At 37.2% G+C, this 24,663-nt stretch overlaps 1 long non-coding RNA gene across 2 annotated transcripts in view; it reads right to left on the reverse strand.

Moving 5' to 3' along the window:
* Positions 1-328: 328 nt before the first annotated feature.
* Positions 329-24,663, reverse strand: part of LOC143648537 (uncharacterized) — a 32,695-nt gene continuing 8,360 nt past the window's right edge. For both annotated transcript variants that reach the window (XR_013158611.1, XR_013158610.1), the window contains exons 2-4: positions 14,001-14,198; positions 10,921-11,011; positions 329-633 (exon numbers count right to left, since the gene is read on the reverse strand). This is a non-coding gene — a long non-coding RNA (uncharacterized LOC143648537). The remainder of the gene's footprint in view (positions 634-10,920; positions 11,012-14,000; positions 14,199-24,663) is intronic.

Below are 24,663 nucleotides of genomic sequence, written 5' to 3' on the forward strand. Positions count from 1 at the left end.
TTCACCTTCCTGTGCTCAGGATCTCTCCCACCAACCGAAGCCCAGGAGGGGGTAGCTTCCCAAAGCCAAACCTGAAAAGACCCTAAGCCCGCCCAGCTAAAACCGAATGAAAAAGTAAGATTGCCTAAGAGTCACGAGGCAGCTGGAAAGTCCCTGCGTCTGGGACAGAAAATGCTCCCTCAGAGAAGTGTGGAAAGGGCACCAAGAAAGGGGGTGGGGGTGGGGGTGTCTAGCCAGAAACCGCACAGTAAATCAGGGAAGATTTGTGCAGGCCATCAGTTTAGATTGAGAAAAAAAAAAAAAAGAGTTCTCTATTCTTTTTGTTATTTTGTTTATTTGCTTTTGAAAAAGGAAGTTCTGTCTCTGGCCTGAGGACCACGTTTATTTCTTAATCCGCAACATGAAACCATCCATTGCAGAGATGCACCTGAGGAGGGCAATATTGAACCTAGCCAGGGGGTTGCTTTCCTCGTCTTGACTGTGGCTTCTCCATGCAGGACACACTGGTCTTTCTGAACAGGATTTCATTGTCCTTAAAAGGAAAATTGTCAGCACGCTGGCGAGTTGGGCCGAGTGGGTGCAGTAGCCTCTGAGAAGTGCTGGGAACATCTTTAACAGTTCCTGTTTACTTTCCTGAGAAGAGATTAGGAGAAGAAAATAGGCCCACAATTCGAAATAATTTTTTCTGTGCAAATTGTCACTGAAACCAAATGCCATGCTGAATCAGGCAACCAGAGGGTGATAAACAATTTTAATATTTAATTAATAAAAATATTCATCAATTAATGGTAAATGCATTCATTTGTGTTTTAGAGTATATACACAGTATACACTTATTAACATAGGAGGTGTGCTTGGCCCAGGAAATCTTTGACACATCAGATGTCTTCACTGCTTGGGAAAATTTGAGGAGAAAATTAGAATTTTAATAAAACAGATTTTTACTTACTAGTAGAAAAGACTAAATACAATGATTTTCTAAATTCTGAGGGGAAAACAGATTATGAACTGTAAATACCTTCCTTCTCATTTCAGACCTCCTTTTTGTGATAATATTGCCTCTCTTAGTAACTCCGTAACAGTGAGAATCTTGGGACAGTACAAAGCATGGAAAATGCATATATATATATACATATATAATCTAATAAACCTATGTCAGTATTAATAATTTAATGGTCGAAATAGCTTAGGAGTTCATTTTAATACAAAACACATTTTGATTTGCTAAAATGTTACATAACTCCAAAAATATATACAATTTTCCTTTCCACATCATGACTTTCCCCATTACGGTTTTGATATCTTGTGGGTTGGAAGAAGAAATTAAATGGGAATTTGGGGATCATTTTGTGGAAGCCGCAAATGACACAGGAAGGCCCATGATGACACACAAAGGCTAGAAATGTACAGGATCGTAATTAAAAAGGCATTCCAGTAGACTCTAGCACCATCCAAAAAAAGGCTAAGTTCTTATATGATTCCCTAAAGGAAAATGGAGGTGAAGGTTCTACCCCTACAGATTTTCAAGGCAGAAAAGGCTGGTTTGACAAGTGTTTTGAACTGGTTTAGCCTGCGCAATGTTCAAGTAATGGGAGTAGCAGTGCCTGCAGATCAAGAGGCAACTAGGGAGGTTCCTCAAAACTTGGGAAAAAAATTTACGCAGCTTTTCCATCAGATCATGGGGGGCACCATGCCTCTAACCTCCACAATGTATGGATAGAATACATACTATCAAGGCATTTTCTCCCACATTTCTTTGGTTTCACCTCCTTGCTAACTTCCCTTTCCTTATATATTGAAGACCACCCATTGCTTCTCAGCTATAAGGGCTACAGTACTACTCTGTGTGCACTCTTCTTGGGCCACCCTCGGATCCTCCTTCTCTGATTTCACAGCCTGCTATCTCCACGTTTCTACTGCACACTCACTGATCAATCACTATGAATCCAGCTTTTCCTTGGTCTCACTTCTAAGTCAATTCTCTCAAAAGCCACCCGTCCTCCTAAATGCAAAATGCAGTGATTTTTCTCAGTGTCCATCATATTTTAAGTTTATACATCTCATACTGTGGACCAAATCTTCACTCCCCATTTTCCTAAAAGGTTCTCAGCCACAGACAGACTAGCCCAACACCTGATTATCCCAGGAGGTCTGCCAGACATCTCACAGGACCCTTCACTGTTCTACACTTCCCAGTACTCCTTGAGACTTCAATCCTATGGACTCCAACATCATGGCAGATGGGCCTCCCAGATTCATAGCTGCAGCCAGAACCTCGCTAAAGCCTCAGAAACCAACCAGCAGCACAACAAAAAATATTCAGAAGTTTCATTCAGTCCTTTCAGAGGTAAGCACGCTTTCACCCATGTCCCCGAGGTGAATGTTCCCCCCCCCGGCAGTTCTGCAATGAAGCTGATCAACTCCTCTAGTTCTGGAACATCCTTAAGAGCAAGAAATGCATCTCTGTCAATCTCTGTCCTAAGGGTGAATTGGGAAAGTCTTGAAATCTCAGGAAATGTGCATGTTTTCCTTTTCCCTTTCTCTCATTGCCTGGCAGAGAGGCCTGACATCTACACTACAGGATTGCGTCCAAACAGGCCTCAATATTGCACATTTTTTTCTCCCTTTCTTCCTTGCCCTAGGTGAAGGGAAGGGAACCAGCCTGGCAATGATGCCAGTGGGCGGTCTACAGACCAGACTAAGACAAGCCAAGAACCAAGCAAGGAGGAGAGTCTGGCCATGAGGTCACCAGGCAGGGGTCACCTCAACTCGTCCTTGAATGTCCTTTCCTTTGCACCTTTAAACTAAATTTCATACTGCTTTGGAACAACTTTAACAGTTTAATAACATTCTGAACTACCAGGGAACAATATCCTTCTGTATTTATTTATTTACATTTTGCATTTGAACCTTCTTTTATAAACAGGTAGAAGAAAACAAATGACAAACTTTGATTGTGGTAGTGTCAATCTTGATAATTTTGTAAAACTACAGTATTGGAATGTAATCCATTAGCTCTCTATTTTGAGGCCTTTTAAAAAAGCAACACAAAGAAAGTAAAATGCAGAAGATAGCATTTTATGTTAAAACAGAAAAGTTTAGAGTCTAAAATAAAATAAAGTTAAAAAAAAAGAATCAGTACAAATTTGGAAACTAAAAGGACAGACAACTAAACTCCTACTGAACTTTTTTACCTACCAATATTTATCACCATTGCTAGAATATCAAAATGGCACTACATTAATGCAATGGGACCCATCTTTATCCATCTGATAAGTGTCTCAGTATCAGGTATGTATACTATGCTAAATGCTCCAATTTAATATCTATCCAAAATTAGGTACTTGCATGCATAATAAGCATAATCCTAAAACCTGGCAAAGTCTACCAAAGAAACCCTAGCCTGATTTCATTTATGATCTAATATTAGGAAATTATATCTCAGACCATATCTTAATTATTTTTCTACCATTATATACATGACTTAATATATACATCATGCAAAAGTGTGATATTATGTATATCATAATATTCCACTGTGTAGGTTTACCCAAAATTATTAAAAATTCCTAAAGTTTAGCTTAACATCTTTCCTTTCTCTGCACCCTCAGAAAGCATGGCTGAATGCAAATTATAACCTTGAAGATGCTCTATATAACTGGATCACTTAAATACTTTGAGTAGCATTTAAAAATTACTTGCAATATATTTTATAACAGATCATGGTATAAGAGCGTGTCCTGACATGTGGGAGAAATACTCTATTAATAAATAATAAACCATATCAAGGCTATAACTTTTTATTAAAAAAAAGCAATTTTAACATCCACAAATATAATTTTATCACCTAAATAGGTTAGAGGGGAAAAAACATATGACTACCTAGATATATTCCAAAATAATAACTGAAGGAAATGGCTTAAGATTTAATTTTACGTTTTTTTTCTTACATGGGCAGACACCAGGAATCGAACCCAGGTCTCTGGCATCGCAGGCAAGAATTCTGCCACTGAGCCACAATAGCACTGCCCCATAAGATTTAATTTTAAAAAGCAATAAAAAAAAAAAAGCAATCAACATCTCTACCTAGTTAAATTCATAGGAAACAAGGAGAAAGAATCTTCCTTAACATTAGGAAGAATATTTATTTTATATGAATAGCCATTATATTTAAATATTGTTAAATGTTAAAATGATTTAAGCAGTAAAATAAAAAAAAAAGAACAAGATAAATATGCCTCTTGGTATTATAACTTTATAAAACTATGGAAATTTTTGCCAATTTAGTAGGTCAAGGGAAAAAAAATACAATTTTGAAAAGGGAGATATAAGTTAACATTATTTACAGTTAGTATGCCTTCTTTTGAAAACCCTAAAGGAACCATCTGAAAATCTCTGAGAATGCAAGCATAGAAAACTAGAAAATTTTAAAGGAAACCATAAAAGAAGCTATAAATTTAATAGAGAGAAACCATGTTTTGGTAGGAGAAGTCACAACACAGGAGAGATGCGAAGTCTCCTCAAATTACTGTGGAGATTAGATATACCACCACCAAAAAAGGAAACCTTGTTCAAACTTGACAAACTGATAATTTTTTATTTAGAATTTTATACTGATGAAATTTTTCAAAATATTATTGAACATAGAGAGTAATGAGATGGGGACACTGTACTATCAGATGCAAACATAAGATACAATAATTAAAAAATATGTTGGAATAGATACATAAGGTAATAGGACAGAAAGAAAAAAGCTCTGAAATAGCTATTCATAAAATTCCAGTACATGAGAAAGTTGAAATTCTAAATTGTTAGGAAAATAATGTGTTATTCAATAAAATGTGCTGGGAAAAAATGGTTAAATATTTGGGACAAAGCAGTAAAGCAAATTCTACCTATATTAAATAGATAGATGCAGATAAGTAAAGACACAAAAAATAGAAGAGAATATAGATCAATAGCTCTGAATATGACAGTAAGGAAGCCCTTTCTAAGTATAATTCAAAGTAAAAAACCACAGAACAGTTTTTTGCAGTGAAATTTTTAACTATTCAACTTAGAATCACGTGAAGTATTTGCTAAAAATGATTGCCAGGGCCACACATTATTCAGATTACTGAATAATAAACTCTAATGGTGGGGCTCAGAATCTGTGTTTTAACAAGCACACCAGGAGATTCTGATATACATTAAATTTGAGAACAACTGCCCTGCAGGATGAGGTTGATAGCCTTACTACTCAGAATGTCTATAAAGTAAATACACAAAAATCAAGTGTCAAAAGAACACCTAGTAGGGCAGGCAATGGTGGCTGAGTAGCAGAGTTCTTGCCTGCCGTGCCGGAGACCCGGGTTTGATTCCCAGTGACTGCCCATGTAAATAAAAAATAAAGAAAAGAAAAAAAAGAACACCTAATAAATAAAATTGCAATATTATAAGAGAAAGGGTTGAATAATACAAATTGGCAGAAAAATAAATAGGTAGGAAAACTTTGATTCCCAACCCCTATCCCCCCCAAAAAGTGGGCAAAGGATAGGAATAAGCAATTCCCAAGTAAAGAAAAAAAACCGACAAGCAAATGAACAGACAAAATGGTTAATTCTTAATTGTAAAATAAAACCAGTACAGATTCTTCAACAAGTTGAGAAAGATGTTTTAAGTATAACGACTATACTTAGCAAATGAGCCTGTCCCTCTCAAATATCATGGGAGAGTTTGTTTGATTCAATTTTGCCGGAGAGCTATCTGGAGAACTACTTAGCAATATGAATCAAGTATCTAAAAATTACTCATATATTTGAGCTAGTAACTTCACTTGAATTATCCTGAGAACATAATCAGACCTGCACCAAAGATTTATCTACAAGGATGAATAAATAAAAGCAAGGATATAAACCATGACTTTATGTGGAATAGTAGAAAATGAAACAAACAAAAAAATCTTCAAATAAAGTCCTTCATAAATTATTTCGTAGTTTGAAGAACACTCATGATATAATTTTAAATGGAAAAATAACAGGATGCAGAACATTTTTCAGATACTTGATTCCAAGTTTGTAGGAAAAAAAAAGGTATATGTTTTTCATAAATACTTGGAAAAGAACTAGGGATATATTATTCTCAGAGAATTTTAAAAATATACGATGGCTTTAATTTTCTTTATCCTTTACTGTATTTTTCAAGTTTACTGCAAAGGAAAGTGTTACTTTTCAAATTTAAAAAAAATAGAAAAAAAGTGGTTATTGTATTTACTCAAGTGATACTGGCATGCCATAGGCATTTTTTAAGCTTTTATTGGGAAATGATATTCAGGGCTTGTTGAAGTTACAGACACATGCATAAATCTTGTCTTGGTCTTTATGGTCAGCGCCTTTCTTGGGTAAAAACTTCATGTTAGGCAGTTTTATCAATCTTATCATGCAGCTTGGTTTTAAATAAGTTTGTCACTTTGCAAGATTCAAATCCATTCACCATGGAACATTATATAGCACTGCTGAGAATAATAATAGAAATATGCTGGGAAATTTTTCATGTAAGAATCCTCTCTCAAACGGCAGGGCTCCCAAAGGGCAGGACTCCTTAGAAATGCAAAGTACAGTATCCATTTGCATGCTTTCTTTTTTAGGGTAAGAATCAATGCCAAACAAACATTAACAATCCTGTATTATATTTTGGCTTGCATTGGAATACGTAAGGGAACAAAGCTTTCAAATGCATACATTTAAGATCTAATTTGGTTTGTAAAATCACAATCGCCAAAAAGAAACAACATTAGAGGACCCTTTGAGATTTCTGTTTTTAACCTATGTTTTTATTTTGTTTGACAAAAAATTTCGGTTGCAATTTCCAGCTTAGTATATAGTCATGTGAGACTACATAAACTTCTGACTAAACCTAGGTCTACTCCTTAGTATGCTGTGGAGAAATATCATAGACATGTTAAAAGCTGGATGCTTGCAACCTCATGCCACCCCCCACCCCAACTAGCCAAACAACTATTTTCTGTCTCAGTTCTGGAAAATGAGGACTTGGTTAGATCCATGGACACCCAGCTGTTCACATAGAAGCAAGTAAACATATTTGTGAATATATATATATTCAATTTGTTCAGGAATTAATTAGTTATTTTTAAAAAGACATAGAAGAGCACATCTTGATTTGGACTAGCCACTTTTCAAGTGGCCAAAAGCTACACAGGGCTAGTGACTACTCTATTAGTAGCGCAGATCTACATGAAGAGTATATGCGTGATTTTTGCACACTTGCAATGCTCTATTGTTTTGAAATTTTCAAAATAAAAAGTTGGGATGGGGGTGGGACATGGAGAAACACCTCCAGTCGCTTTCATTTTGCTCCAATCACCTTATTATTAATGTCTGCTGAAACATGTTTATCAGTGAGCATTTTTGTTTGTTTGTTTTTCAAACAGAAGTATTTCCCTAGAACCGTATTTTGGTCTTTCTTTATTTGACATATTAGCGTGACTTTTAAAAAAATGATACATATGTAAGAAACATACTAACTGCCAGTGATACTGAAATAATGGGAAATCAGTTCTTGGCAAGGCTTAAAAAGTCACATGCATAATTTTTATATCGGTGCTGCAATGTGTGTCCCAGCAAGCAAGATGGCAGGTGTCTCGATTCCTCCCCCAACAAGAGCCAGTTGTTCTTGTCATAAACCAGAATCACAGCTTCTGCCCTCTGTTCCTAGTGGCAGCGTCCTTTCTAACCTCATCTGTCTCCTCTGACAAGGAGATAGATTTTAGCTTGTCCAAGAAAAGATAACCCCTGCTGTTCCTTGCTTGAAAGGAAAAAACATTCTCCTTCCTGGGAGAGGTTGAAGGAAAGTTGAGCATGAAAGAAAATGCAATGATCCTTCATTTTTTACTGTTTCCCTTTACTTTTTTATGCTGAGTGCAGCCTTGCCTTTGAACGGTAGTAGCACAAGCTGAATTTCTCCTTCTTGCTCTAACTGTCATTTATTTTGACAAGAGCCTGTTTTCAGTATTAAGAAATCAATTCTACTTTCCTCCATTCACTTAACAAAAGTATGGGCTGATTGAAGATAATGTTGTCACATAATTTTGCAATACAGAATACAGGAGTTTGGGGGATAGGAAAAATGTAGAATAGCAGATTTTACTGAAGAAAATAAATGCTAGCAATAGTGCAGTTTCCCTAATTTGGATGGAACAATTCAATACTTATGCTTCTTGTTCTTTCTTGTTAGGTACCTTTCTGGCATACCTGAGTTCCTGCAGCCCTGGAGAAACATGAGACATGAAAACTGTGATTGTTTCAGAATGTCAAAAGTTCTAAAGAACTGACTCTAAACATCAGAGAACGTTCTGATGGAAGAGAATGTAAGAATATATTTTTAAACCAACAATATGCTGCATAGCCAAACTTTTAAGATAAAAAGTTAAGAATGAGAATTTATTTTAGCTCCTGGAATAAAGGAAGGAAAGAAAAAAAGGAAAGGAAAGAGAGAGGGAAGAAAGAAGAAAAATAGGCATGAAAGCACTTTGTTTTGGGTGCAGGAAAAATTTCTCAAATGTCATGAAAACTTTACTTGTGACTGCTTAAAAATATTTAATAATTAGATCCTTATAACTTTGTTTGTTCTCCCGACCATGACTATGTAATATATGTATATGTATGTATATTAGATCTAAAATTTGAAGTTTAAAGATGCAATTTCCCCCACCTTCTCTGTTTATATCCTAAAATCGAGCATAGCATACAGTGTTTATACAAATTATTTCCTCTTATTCATTCTTTTGTGAAGAAAAATATAGTTTTCTACCCTCAGCAGAGATTTCACAGTTCCTTTAATAAAATCAATCAGTTTTACCATCAGATATAGAGTATTTTCTTAAATCCATAAAAAGCTGGCCTTGCTTTTTTCAAAGCAAAAAAAAGAGTTAAATAGAAGAAACAGTATCAGAATACTTCCCACAAACTGAACTAGGGGAAGAATAAATGAGATGAACTCTACATACAAACCCAGAGAGCTTCCTTTCCTCGTCACCTGTCTCTTATACTGCGTCCCCCCAGTATGACACACAGTCACTGCAAAACAGAGAAATCACCTCAACTCTGTAGGAAATACTGGATTTGCAACAGCTTCTTGAACCTTCTTCACCTGAACCAAAGGTGCTTAAATTCTAAACCTGAAGCTTGAAAGGAAAGGAAATATGGAATGTGTAACTGTCCTTTAATAATTTTGCATATCGCTTTATTACCTTAAACTTTTTGTTTTCTTTGTCGCTTCTCTGAGTGTTGTGTCACATTCTCTGCCTCTATGTGTGTACCTTTCTCGCACACACACACACACACACACACACACACACGCACCCCTAGATGGGCATACATATTGATACATTGTGGAAATTTCTTACTTAAAGCTATTTCCTCTACAAATTGTGGAGAGCAGAACACCTGGATCATTAAATGACATTTATTTTAAAACAAACATTCAGGATGAACAATTGAAAAGAATATGAGTAATCTACCAAAACGTAATATAAGTGGACACATAAGAAGACTGCTTCCTTTTATCACTTCCTCATGCCCAAAAAAGAAGTGGGAAGTCCAAAACTTATGAAAATACTTTCAAAATATACTTCTAGTTTCAAATTAGGTCCCAATAAATCAGATGTACAGATTTAATATCAATTCTTTATTCTACACACCAAATTCAAACATTTTACCATAAGTCTTAAGGTATTTTTTAAATATAAATATTTCTACTTTAAGAGCATGCCCTATGGGTAAGAAGAGAACTTGTGCAACTGGTTCTACTAGCAGACTACAAAACCTCCATGCCCTATTTATCATATTAGAAGAAAGCTAGTTCTCCTTTTTTCTCATTCTCGTTTTAGCTTAAATACATGGCCTTTTCTGAAGACATGCCAGGTTCAGCTGATATGCCATTAGAAAAGTGAATGTGGTGGGCCACTAAACACTTTCCCCATGGTTTCTTCTGTGAGATCTCTTTAGGTTTCTATCTAGAAATGTTTCAGGTGAATGTGTATGCATGAGCACCTCTGGAAGATATTAAGTAGTTGTATCAATAGATGTTGGCAATACTTATCTATTCCTCTAGTTACTAGCTTACAAGACTTTTGAGATGACCCACTGAGATAAAGATCTAAGTGCCAAGTATTAAAAACTAAAGACAATTTGATTGGAAAAGACTTAAGAAGAAAGCAAGGAGGTAGCTTTCTGCAGTATTTGCTCACAGTGACTGCTATCTTAAAAAACTTCTTAATATTTTTTGCGAGTTCAGGATACCCAATAAGACCTTATGCAGAAAAATTGGAGTGAGGGGGATGGTTTTAGCTATTTTTTAAATGTTTTTATTCCACTTTCACTTCAGAGGAACTGTGTGCATCTCTGTAGTACAACTCCTGCCTTCACACTGTCTCAGCCACTCTTAAACTGTCCCCCTTTAGTCATTTCCCCTGTTTTGCTAACCTTCTCACTTCCCATCAAAGTATCTGATGGAAAGAGGAATAAGTAAAAGGCTTGACAGTTTTCAGTGTCATTGCTGACCCTGGCTGGAATGTTCTTGAATGTTTTTTAGTAAAATCAACTAGGCATCCATATCAGTTAAGTAGTCTAAACCCCTGGAATAAGTATCTTCCAAAATGTTATCACTCAAATAAAATAGAAGTGTACTTATTTCTTAAATAACAGTCTGAACTGGGGTTCAGGTCAGTGGGGAACTCTGTTCTGCTCCCATCACTCATGAACCCAACCGAGAATGAAGATAATGCTGCCATCTTCAGCACGTGGCTTCTAAGGTCCCTCTTGTCATCACTATTTTAATCTACAGGAAGAGAGAAAAAGCTACAGGACAGAGCATGGAAGTTTTCAAGGCAAGGCTTGAATGGAACCCATCATTTTTGCTCACCCTTTGCTGGAGAAAGTTTAGTCCCATTTTCATCCCTCACTGGAAATATTCCCTGGCTGGGCAGCTTTGTTCCAGTTATGGCTCTATCTTACTATGGAAGAAGCAGAGCACAGATTTGGGTGATCAACTTGCAATCTTCGCCACACCCCCTTCACACTTTTATGGTCTTAAAAATAATAGGAAGATGAGATATAGGTCTAAGTATCAGTTGTTCAAGGTTGTTGGCATAACAAATTATTCCTAAGGCTTACATTAGTCACATACAATAAAGAACACATTAAGAGTTCTTGATGAAGTGTTAGGGTCCTCTTATAAATTAATATACTCTCCCATTTCACAGAAGTATTGTGAGGAGAAAATGACAAAACACATATAAGAGCTGTTTGAAAACCTAAAAGCATTATATGGTTCTACAGTATTAGAAATTTAATCAAATGACTCACTCCTTCTTTGTTCAAATCCAAGAAGGGGTTAGTTTTGGCTTATGAAGTCAGTCCCCAATATTTCCATATTCAAATAAATATAATGACTGACAGGCAATCAACCCTCAAAAAAGAGTTCAGACAGAGAGTACACATAAATAAGAATGAAATATATGTCATAGTTAAGCCTGCCCATTATGTTGCCCATTATGGGTCACAAAACTTAAGGACAATTTCTCAATATAGACAGCAAATTGTATTCCTTCATTCACAGTATCACAGCTTAATGAACATCAAAACTACCTACCAGTCTAAAAGCATCACAGAACTTTGTAGGATCAATGAATTTTGAAGGTAAAATGTGAGGAATTTTAGAGTGTGCAGAGACCTTCAGTAAATGAACCTGAATACAGAGTACTCTGAGCAAGAAAACAGGTTTTCGGGTAGGCCATGGTGGCTCAGCAAGCAGGAATGCTTGCCTGCAATGCCAGAGGACCCGGGTTCGATTCCCAGTGCCTGCTCATGTAAAAAAAAAAAAAAAACAGGTTTTCTATAGGGAACAGAGCCAAATAAAAGTAGGAGGATAAACAAGAGACAGAACAGAACCCCCTCACTGGGGATTGGGAAAAATGCAAATTGTAGACTATGTTGGATAGACCCAATACTTTAAGGACTCTCTGTTCAATCCCGCATAACAACTCTGATCAATACTTTGCTATGTCATTTAAAGAGGTCAGCTAAGGTTAGGTAATGGAGGTCCTGTGACCTATTGACCTTGTTACCTCATTAGACAGTCAACGTTTGGCCATTAAGTGTTAGATCAATTTCCAATGATTTAAACATTACCCAGAAGTCTCTGGCTTCCTGGAATCTTTAATAAAAAAATACTTGAAACGCTACCATTTTCAATAGTCTAAGAAATTACTTACTACATTAGCTTAATTCATCTTGCTTGTTCAATTCCTAACATTCTTGTCTCAACTGGTGTCAGTGTTTGTAAAGCAATATCCATGTTTAAAAAACAAAGAATAAAGCCATATTATTATTATTATTTTATATGTGTAAATTTATAGTTATATTTTTGTGTTCATGAAATAAGCTTCTCTCTGGGATTATTATAATAATTTAGCATAATCTGTTGGTTTTCACATATAGCCCTTAGCAGAATACTCTTATATGTCAATTAAGTATAAAAAGGGCTCTCTCCCTTTAGTCCAGAAAGATCCATGTTTAATTCCATTTGTCCCATGCAATGTCATTCATTTTATAGACAACACATACGTTGGTAAAATTTTGGCCCAATTGTACCTCCCTCAACTTGATATGTCAAAAGAAGGTAAAGGAAAGGAAAAAAAAAAAAGGAGATAAAGGGGCCATATGGCTACCATAAATCAGTAGGGGAATCTGCAATGATTTTCCTCTCAGGAATAAGATGAACACATCTCTCTGGCCTTCTACAGGAAAATCAGGTCTAGTTTTTAAATGAAGGCTTGAGAGTATGGAGTGATAATCCACAACATGTCAGAGTTGTCTGGGGACGTGCCTTCTGCCTAGCAGTACTGGATAAATAATCCCAAATTTCTCCTTTATAACCCAGGGATCATCAAGAGATTCCTGCATCCAGAGACTGATGTATCTTTTGGATGGGCATGACACATGTTATTTGAATGACTGAATGAATGAATAAATGAGCCAACAACTGTCATTCCTAGAGACCAACAAATTTCCAACTGGTATCTGGCTATTTGCTGGTGTCACTGCTAATAGATGTGACAAATAGTAATCTAAAATAACACCTAGTTTAGATATGAATTCACTTTCTGAACTGTTCAGGAAAAGAAGGAAGAAATTACAGCCTCTTTGCCTTCTTATCTTCCCACTCCCATCGTACCTGCTAGACAATTACTTTCTTGCCTGCCAAAGTTCCATTAAGGCTCAGGAACTCCTGGCACTTGTGTGGATGCTCTACTAAATTTAATCCCCAAAAATGACCTGTACTTGCCAGCTGGGTGCATCAAATCAAAGGACTGATATCAGACAAATAGATGGGGATCTATTTAATGTAAATATACAGAAGAAAGAAGCAGAGAAAAATGGACTTTTTGCTTGTTTGATGTTTCTTTTCTTTTCTTTAGTTTTACCATCAATTCAAATATCCATACCAAAAGAGATAGTATTATCAGGGATAATAGATACCTACACAGAATCCATCAGCCTTTGGCTGCTTCTAGAGCCAAGATCTTGGCTCATCAGTTGAATTGGGGTTGGGGTCCTATCCGCCTGGGGGTGTCGTTTGCTAGAGTAAGTAAAGACCACTTTTTGCACACTGCAGTTCCACCGAGGGCAGGCCTGCAGCAGCTCAGAAACAGGGTTAGGTACATCACTAACCCTGGTAGCCCAGACCCTCCCCTCTCCATGAGGGACTATTGATTCTGGCTTTAGGCACATCCCAGTGCAGATATTTCATATGCTGAACTTTTGGCACTGACAGTGCATAACTCTGTTTTTCATAAGCTTAAGGTACAGATTCTCAAAAAAAAAAAAAGGAATCATTATCACCGCCCTGACATGAGCCACCTAAAGTTTGTTAGCACATCACAGAATAGGAACATAACCTTTTAATTTTTTTTCTACTTTTACAAGTTCAAAATAGCTTACGTGCATTGAGATGTTTTCAATTGTAGAGGTAGCTGGCAGATACAACCCTGTATTTTGTTCCTTTCTGATGTTGATGAAGTGATAATGAAGTAATATGACTTGTTTCATGATGATAGTCAAGCTCTGCTTGTTGACCTCTGACCTCCATCCTGAGGGGATCTTGAGGTTAACATGATTTGTAAATTGGACATCTATACCCTAAGGAATATATTCAAGACCAGAAAATGTGGGAGGAAGTGAGCTTACTGGGTAGAGAAAATAACCAGGTAATTTTGCCCAGCAAAAGCCCCAATTAACAGTTTTTTGCAGCCCACTGGTTTACAACTTTAATGATCTGATTAGATATACCCAGGTTAGTAGAGGCCCTTGCTCAAATAACAATCACCTACCACTGGCTGGCTCTCAGATGAGAGAGAGGGAATAGAGGAGGTGGCAAAGGAGAAACAAATTAGTTGAATGGAGCATAAAAAGACCAGGAAATAGGTGGGTTAACACCTGTGATGGGATGGAAGCTGAATGCAGCTGTTTGGCAGGTTCACTTGGCAGTGACCCGGGACCCTCTGCTTTCAGGGCAATGCAGACAGGCCTGTAGCCAGAGTCATCACTCAGCCCTCTCCACCACCGTCCCAGCTGCTTCCACATGAGGGTCCTAAGCAAGACCCTGTAGTCCTGTCGCCTTCACCACTGGGCATCAGGAAACTTGAGAAAATCATTGCTACCCCCGCTCCAAACTTGCCTCCTCATGGAGCTCAGTGTTGGCTCCATGCTTTGTATAAGAAAATGAGGACAGAATGTTGGAAGGGAACTGTCCTTGACAGATGGGAATGAGAAGGGTGTGAGTAACTAACTGGAGGCAATAAAGGTGTTAGCAAATAGCAGGAGGGAAGAGTGGGCCCGGCGGACTACTGCCTCTCCTACATGCTGCGTGTTGTACGAGTGCCAGCGAGAGCTGCCTGTCTAAGCCTCGGTATTAACAGCATGTGGCTCTGCAGATTCACAACATACCCATGGGCTCTGTCAGTGTCACAAGCATGGACTGGATCCCTATCCAACTGAGGGGGCTACCATCTCCCTGTCACTCTCTTTTCTAATGCCTTCACTTTTCTTCCTAATCATCCCTCTTTCCTTGTCCTGCTTCTTTTGTTCCTCCCTTCTCTGGTCCTTATGTTTCATTACATTATATTCCTTTTCCTTTGGGGTTTCTTTTTTCTTTTCTTAAAACAGGACAAAGAGAGCCTTGCTATGACTGCCAAGCCCAATGTGATACAACTCATGACCCTAAAACTCACAGCCATCAGACCCTCTCCTCTGAGCTAAGGAAAGCCAGCTGTTGCCCAGAACTGTGTATCTACAAAGTGTTTAAACATGAACCACAAGTATTCTTAAAGCAAGAGTATCACTGAATCAGAAATCATTAGAATAGAAAGGCATTTTGTACAGTGTCTTGCACACTTATTACCTCCTCTCAAATGCACTCTATTTTATAATCTAGCAAATTATGACTCGGAAAAGTTACATGAGTTTCCTAAAGTTACACAACCAAGAACTGTGAATGGGGCCGTTTAGGAGCCAGTTCTCCAGACCCCCCTATCTGGTGATTTTTCCACCATATGAATTTTAATGTAAAAATAGAAGCCGTAGAGTCTCTAAACTTCTAAACCTCCATGCTACATAAGGAAATATTTCTTAACCCCAATCATGCTTGAATCCCTCTACTCCTTGAACAAAAAAAAAAAAAAAAAGCAAATGAATTAGAGGTACTCTTTTGTTCTCATATTAATTGTCTGACCTTAAGGAAGTCACTTAACCTCCCTGGTTCTCAGTATTCTCTTTCAAAACTGAGGGGGCTGGACAGATGATCTATAGTTGCATCTGCTCCAAAATTCAATGACCCTTTAAGTTTAACTGTTTTCACCAGAGTACCTGTCATTTCTAGGTAAATGGTGTTCTCAGTCTTTTCTGCTAAAAGAGGTTAAGTAAATAAAAAGGAAAGATCAGGCTATGCTTTTGGCCTAGATTATAACCTCATGACCAGGGATGAAGGAAGTTAATGGCAAGAAGAAATCTACCAGGGTCTACAATTTACAATTTAAATACTTTACTTGGGAGGTTAAAAGTTCAAAGTTGAGTCACAGTCTGAGGTGGCTTTGCTCTTCCTTTTTAATTATTGGGGGTCAGGAAGTTAATAATACCAGAAATCCCCAGTGGAGACCTCTGTGCACTGTGTGAACTTTAAACTTGCTCATTTTTTTTTTAAGGGTAAAAAGTTCAGTAGAACACAGTGGACTTTTCCTCTGAGCCACCACCCATTCATCCCCCAAGGTCAAAAGTTGAACTGTAAAACAGAAACCCTTGTTCTCTGATGCACATGTAAACAGATCACTTATTAAAAGGTAAACATTCCAAAGGCAAGCCAAAGTCCAAAGTGAATCTGTTCAATAAAAATGAAAATATTGTAATAAAATGAGTCTTTGATCTTTATCACTTGCCTTGGAGTTGAACATCAAAATTACTTTCTGGTATTCTGAATCTCGGAGAAAAAACAGTAGCTATGCTCTCTCCTCACCTGCCTTTGCCCCGACACTGGCACATCAGGAATGCATAAACCTAAGGCATTTTTTAACGGTTGTGTTTACAATCCTATCTTGCCACAATTTCTACAAAGAAATCTACACCAATTGTATTTGTTTGTTTGTTTGCATTTTTTGTTCAAATAGGAGCGCAAGAACCTCAAAATATTTTCAGAGAAATTTCAAAAACTGTAGAATTAAGAGATATGAACTGAAAATGATGGGGAGTACAGAAAGCATAAAGAAATGGATGAACCAACCTGATAAACCTGATGGAAATAGGCAATGGACTACATCTGCGGCATTCACAATATTAAAACAGCTCAAACATGAAGCCAAGAGTACAGCTGCAGCGCTCAAAATATGTATTTAATAGTGACAAGACTTTTTCTTGAAGTGATAATGGCAAAGCTGAGAAGTATGGAAGAGCCATCAACTGGAAGCCAGCCCAATCCAATCAGCTTGCTTAGATAAACTTCCTAGGAGACCATCATATGAAGCTGTTGTTGCATACAACCCCCAAGTGTCCTCTTCCAGCAAAGGAGATGAGAAATGCATCCATTTTTTTCAGTATGTACCCATTGGGAATACTTCTATTGCTAAAAGGAGTGCCACCTGTGCATAGACAATTGTTCTAAAAATTTTTGAAGAAAACACATTTGCTACAATTTATATATCTGAACTAGGATAACACCACCTGTTTTCCAATTCAATATGTTTTGTAAAGATTAATGAGAATACTTAACTATAGTAAATTGTGAGAACCTTGAAATAAAGGTATATAATAAACACTTCCATAATAAATACTTTGCACTGATGTTAGTTGTGACAATCTCCAGTTAAGTTTTTGGAAAACAACTTTCTGATTAATTCTAATGCAATCAAAGCAAGGAAATATGGATCTAAAGACTCTGGGTCTAGAGCTGTTTATAAAGTGTGCACATTATACTGTAAGTAATTTTCATAATATCCTTTGGGACTCCTGGACACAGCTGGATGACCGAGACCCAGGAATGACACAGCCAGGAAGAAAGGGGTGGAGAGGGAGGCACATATGGCTATTTCCTCTTGCTAAAACTCCCCTCTCAGCAGCTGTAAGGAAGAATTGAAATTCCTCATGAGTCAAAGCATGTGTTAAATAAGGGATGAAAATTGAGAGATGTGACTATGCTGACTAGGATGTTGACCAAAAGGAAGTCACTGCAGTTAGGACAGGGTAAGGGAAAATCAGACATTGCTGTGGATTATTAGGGAGTCAAAGGGGAACTGGACACTGTTAATACGCGTAAGCTAGTGTAACATTCATGAAAATAATTCTGGTTTCAGTTCATCATGTGAATTTTTTTTTTTAATTTTAAGATACTTTATTATATTTGAACTAGTTGTTATTGATATTCTTTCTGATCAAATCTCTATTAGTATTTTTTTCTTTTCCTGCAAATCATTTCAATGTGAGAGGCTATTTTATGTCAAGAACTGTGTTGTGTTCTGGACATACCTAACCTCAAAGTCTTTACAGGATAGAAATGGAACTAAATCTATATAAAGTTAACTATATACAACCATGTGAGCTGTGTACTATAAGCCCAATGAACAATGCACCATGAGAACCCCGGGTCTTCGCCCTTCTTTTGCATGTCTCCACTCCTTGTGCACTCTGATCCTCTTTCTGAAATAACTCACTTTTGTCCTTGACTTCTGATACCCTGTACCCTGCCTTACTACCACTCTTCTTTCACTTCTCACCTCCTGTCTCTATCTTGCTAAATTCCCATTCCACAGCAATCTGTGTAAGGAAGACCATCAGAATAACTACATCACTGTTTTGTAATGTTTAGTTAACTTTTCTCCCTCTAACAATAAACTAGGATCTAATTGAGGGAGATAACTCTAATGCAATTCCCTGGGAGGTTTTTCTTTAGAAATACAGGATGCAAGCTGAGAGAGAAAAAATCCTGATGCTTGTGTCCCACCCACAGAAATTCTGAATTATGTGGACTCCACGTAGACCTGGAGCATTAGGGTTTTTAAATGCTCCCAGGTGGTACTTGGGATGATGAGAACCTAAGTATGAAAACCAACTGCACAGGAAGATGCTGTTCATTGTAATAGCAGCTAGAACTCACTAGTCGCGGTGAGTCCCAATGGGACTGTCAATTTAAGGGCACCTTATTTTTCATTTTCATAAGTCTCTTGAGAACTGTCACTCCCCCACCTGAGCAATTCTCCATTATCCCCACAGACAAAATCAAACGTCTTGCCATATTACATAAAAACTCTCCATGAAATGGTACCGTCTTTTTCTTCTTCCTCTTTAATACAAAATTAAATGTCTTGTCATATTGCACGAAAACTCTCCATGAAATGGTAACTTTTTTCTCTTCTTCCTCTTTAATACTCTGTGTGCTTGAAATATGCAAAATTTTTTGCTATTGCCTAAGTGTGCCATGTAAATCCTTGCCCATATTTTCTAATATATCTGCTTCCAGAAATGTCTTTCCTCTTTTTCCCCTATGTAACTCAAAGTTACACTTCAAGACTCAGCTCAGGTTTGCCCTTCTTTGGAGAGCTTTTACCTAGTCCTTTTCTGTGCTGTGCAGACTTTCACTCACTGCTCAATCACAGCACTTACCCCATTGGCTGAAGCTAGCTCCTCCTCTGCTTCTTACATTGGTCTTTGAGCTCCCCAGGGGCAGAATGTGGGCTTCCTTTCCATTTCCCCATATCTAGCACTGTATTTACATATAGTAGGTGCTGAGTGAATGACAATTAACCAAATTGAAGGAAAGATGCATGGATAGGCAGAGAGAAAGGTGGTTATGTAAATTAAGTAGTTCATCTATTTAACATGGAGGAGGAATCTCTTGATACTCATCACTGAGGAAAAAGAATAATAACTTCCTGTAAAGTGTCTTTCATATGCATTGCCCAGAAGTTTGAGGTCCAAGAGCTTGAACCAATTACAGTAAATTAGAGATTCCAGGCCAGGGCCGATGGCACTAGGAAAAAAAAGGGATTATAATCATGATTTCCTTGGTTGTTATTTTAGGATTTTCTAGATAAAGAAACAAAGCAAAACAATCCAGCTATATTGCGTTTCCAAACTGTTGCTTTTCTAGATGATTGCTTAGCTCTGAGCCATGTCACTTTCCATTTGTTCTTCCTTCTTCTCATATTGGCCTTGTGGGGTTTTTTGTTTGTTTGTTTTCATCAGTATAAAAGCATTTGCTCCTCTCATCCCAATTTGGGTTCCAGCTCAAATTTGAAAGTAAATTATGGATTCATAGTATGTTACATCTGAAAAGACTTTTAGGGAGCATTTTATCCAATCCCTCCATTTCACAGGGCTAAAAGTCAGAGAATAAGCATTTTCTTTTCCCCAAGATCACAGGGCTAAGCTCTGACAGATATGCCTTCTATTAAAGGCAAGAGATTAAACTTCAGGTTTTTTTGGTACCATATACAAAGTGTAGGCTTGGGAATTATAATAAAATAATAATTGCTAATAAGTGCCAGGCATTACTGTAAGAGGTTAATGTGCTTGATCTCATGATCAAGTAGATATTATAATTACTCCTGTTTACTGAGAAAGAAAGTGAGACCCAGAGAGTAAATTGCCCACCACGATCTAGCTAGTAAATTTTACAGCTGAGATTGAGAAGCAAGTCTTTATGACTCCAGTTTGTGTGCCCAACCCCTATATCACATCGTCTCTCTAAGATGCATATTAGAAAACTATGACATCTTATTACCCCTCTTAGAGTATAGGTCCCTTTGGGGCAAGAGGGGAACACTGTGCTCCGTATAAATTACTGTTCCACATAGATTTTAACACAATGCATTGCATATAGTAGACCGTCTATGAATCTGTTTGCTCAATGAGTGAACGAACATGAGTAAAATTTTATCAAATTAGTCTTCCTAATTTAATAAAAATAATTCCTAAAAGTAACTCAGATTTATTAAAACCTTAAGTGTAGCAAAATAAATAATATTCCTTTGAGGCACTATTTCTTCAATAACCCTTGCCTGCCTGCCTCTGTAACCTTTGCTGATCTTCCCTGCCCTGAAGCTCTACATAATTTAGAGCTCAGATCCCACAATTTGGCATTTAATCACCTTACTTCTTGTCTTCTTCATGACTAGATTCTAAGTTGAAAGAGAACAGGAATCAAGTGTTATACCTATTTTACAATCATCTATTGGGGCTATCAAAACAGATGAGAATTAATAATGGCATATAATTGAAATATATATAAAATGGATAATATCTTCGTTCCTTGTGTAAGTAAATGAATCTCAAACATTCATCCCATCTTCCCAATTCAATTCAACTTTTCTCAACCTCAGGGGAAAAAAAAGAAGAACTGAGACACAAATTTTGCCCGATCTACTCACAATTTCTAGCAGTTATCAGTGTAACCAGATGGTTCTGGGCGTCACTGGCACAGGAGGACCCGTAGGTCACATCAACTTTTACACCCAAGTCACACAGGAATTTGGGTCCTCTCCTAAGGTCATCTCTAGGTATTTTCAGAAAGTCCCAGGAGGATAGTCATGTGTGCTCAGGAACAAGCCAGCTGTTCTTTGTCACTGGCCTCTTCTACAAGGCCCCTCACTTGTCAAGCCCCTGCTCTGAGGCTTCTCTGAGAACAGACCTCCCTTGTACTGCCATCCTCTGTGGACTGTTTTGGAGCTCGAAGACTGCTTTTTAGTGGTGTTTTTTTTTTTTTCTTTTTTGGGAGGAGTGAAAAGGGGGTAAGTAGTGGCAATAGGAAAAGAGGAAGAGTGTTAAAATGCATAGGAAGAATAAACCCTTGCCAGCTTTTGAGTTACACTCTGTTATTGGTGGGCAGGGAGCAGTGTAACTGAGGGCTTTCAAATTTGGCTCTAACACTTAGTCTGGATTCCAACCTTGGTCTGGCTACTTAATATTTTTTCAAACTTTAGCAAGATACAAAACCTTTCTGAACCTGAATTTCTACTTTTCCTTTCTTTACTATGGGGGTAATAACTCCTTCTTCATAAGATTATTGTGAGGATTAAAAGGAATACTGTATTAATATATCAGGTGCTTCTGAGAATAACACAAATTGGGAACACTCAAGAAATAAAATAGATATTATTTTCATCTTCTTCAATATCACCATCATTTTGATTACTATTATTTCATTAACATAAGTCCTTCAGCTTCTGTTCCTCACCACTCTCTCATTTATGGTTTAGCTGTCTTAGGGAGAGCTGGGGAGAGTGTTACATCCCAACTTCTTTGTTTCTATCCCCTTTCTAGACACTTGTACAACAAACTCCATCCTCCTTGTCCCCATCTCAGACAGTTTGGTTACCAATTGATACAAACTGTTCCTCAAATAGATAAAATTTAATCCCATTAAATAGTTGGCTAAAATACCTCGGTTGATTTACTAGCTAACTCAATCTGCGCTTCTGAAATAATGGAAATTGTAATTGCAGTTTTCACCACAAGAAAAAAAATGCATGTTTTGTTAGCCAATTGCTAAATTTCCCCCAACTCTCTTCCCTTCTTCACCAGTAATAAAGTTTTAGTTAGACAGATGGTTGCCTAGAGAAACTATGTCCCACCTTCTGCCATGCAGAAGAACAATACTCTCGGAGAGAGTAGAGCATGTTGGAAAAACCTGAGGCCCTATATAACTTTCTGCTTATCAACACAGTATCTCTATTATCTCTGGACTGTTTGAACCACTGTATTCAGATATCTATTTTGTCTCTACAACCTAACACACCAGGTGGTATAGTTTCTAGATAATTGCAAAGAAAAAATCTACTGTAGCGATTTTTACACATCAATGCAAAGTTTAATTAAAATATTAATGCTGGTCATATGCCCACAAAAAGGTTGGAGAAGCAAACACACTTTCATTCCCAATACAAAAGCTTCAAAAATACATTGAGTTCAAATTCATCTCAAGATGAGCCACCTTGAGTCTGGTCCCTAGCTGGCTGCTGCAGAAAAGGATGTGGAAGCTCTCCTCCCCAAGGACAGGGGAGAAGAGGGCATGGCTTTTCATCAGAAAATTCAGATCACTAGATCCCAGTTCGTAACCAATGTTTCAGCCCACCCAAGGCAGGATTGCCACAGTCAATGTTTCAACCCCACTCCCAACAGAGGTGAAGGTATGGAGGTTTAAAGACCAAAGGCCTCCTTAGGACAGTAGGGAGCAGTTTGCTAAAAATTTTCATCTGCTGGCAGGCAAGGACAGTCCAGCTTTGGAGAGCTATGTAAAAAGACTTTTTGGCATCTTTCCTGACCCTATCCACAGGGTACTTTGGAATTGATCTGTACTCCCACTGTGGGTCCCTGGCCCAGTTTTGGCTGGGAAATACTGACTTGGTAAAATCTTCTGCAGGGTGACCCTTCTTCAAGAATTTGCTCTCCAGGCAAAAGCAGCTAAAGGCAATTAAAGGAGATTTGAAAACACTATAAAGGCAAAAACAAACAAAAAAAACCAGAATAGATCAAAATTCCCTCAGAATGAACAGAGGAAATGAAAATTTCCACTGGATTTTAAATAATTACACAAATAGTGAAATCTTAAAAATTGTACCACACATCCAAAGCAAGAATCAGATGGAGAGCTAAATAAATCTAATCAGTTAAACACAGGCAATTCTAAATGTCTAGAATAAGTTGAAGCAAGTATCAAAGAAGAGTATTAACATAAAGGCAATCAACAAGAAAGGGCAATCAAAATCTTACAGACAGAAGAACTGATAGAGAAATAAAGGGAAAAAATTGAGTGGGTTCTCAGGAAATCGAATGAAAGTACAAAGTGCAGAAGTATATGTATCATGGGTGTTACAGAAGGACAAGAGAAGGGAAAAGAGCCAGAAAGAATATGTGAAGAAATAATAGCTGAATATTTCCCAATCTAATGAAAGTTATAAAAATACATGTCCAAAAAGTGTAACATACTCAAAACATAATAAATCCTAATAGACTTACTCCAAGACACATACTAATCAGAATGTCAAATGCCAAAGATAGAGAATCCTGAAAGCAGTAAGAGAAAAATGATTCCTCACATACAGGGGAATTGCAGTAAGATTAAGTGTCAATTTCTCATCAGAAACCATGGACGTGAGAAGGCAGTGGTATGATATATTTAAGGTACTGAAAGAGAAAAACTGTCAGACAGGAAGTCTTTACCTAGAAAACTGTCCTTCAAAAGTGAAGGTGAGTTTAAAAATAATCATACATAAAAAGAAATTGAGAGAGTTCATTAACAAGAGATCTACCCTACAAGAAACAATAAAGGGAGTTCTGCTGAAAAGGAAAGAGAGGAGAAGGAGGGTTGGAGAAGAGTGTCACAATGAAGATTATCAGAAGGGGTACATACAAAGGGTAAAAAGAGAGATGAAAATAAAATATGACATCTGTTTTAGTGGCTAATGTTGCCAGAATACGAGATACCAGAAATGGAATGGCTTTTATAAAGGGAATTTATTAAATTAAAGTTTACAGTTCTGAAGCCTTAAAATGTCCAAACTAAGGTATCCAGAAGAAGATGCCTTGAATCCTAAGAAAGGCCAAATGACATCTGCGATTTCCCTGTCAGCTGGGAAGGCACATGGGTGGTGTCTGAGGTCTTTGCTCTTGTTTCATTGCTTATTAGGTCTAAGACAAGTCTCAATAAATTTACAAAGACTGAAATTAAACAAAGCAGTTTCTCTGACCATAATGGAATGAAGCTTGAAATCACTAACAAGTGAAGAACTGGAAAATTCACAAACATATGGAGGTTAAACAATACACTCTGAAGCAATCAGTGGGTCAAAGAAAAAATTGCAAGAGAAATAAATAGGTGAATATATCAAGATAAATTAAAATGAAAATACAACATATGAAAACCAATGGGATGCAGCAAAGGTAGTGCTAAGAGGGAAATTTAGAGTCCTAAATGCCTAAATTTAAAAAGATAATAGAGCTGAAATTAAAACCCTAACTGTACTCCTGGAAGAACTAAAATATATATATTTCATATATTTTATTTTATATATATATATATATATATATATATATATATATATATATATATATTCCAAAACAAACA

The sequence above is a fragment of the Tamandua tetradactyla genome, chromosome 10 (genome assembly GCF_023851605.1).
Source record: "Tamandua tetradactyla isolate mTamTet1 chromosome 10, mTamTet1.pri, whole genome shotgun sequence".
In the NCBI taxonomy this organism is placed as follows: Eukaryota; Metazoa; Chordata; class Mammalia; order Pilosa; family Myrmecophagidae; genus Tamandua; species Tamandua tetradactyla.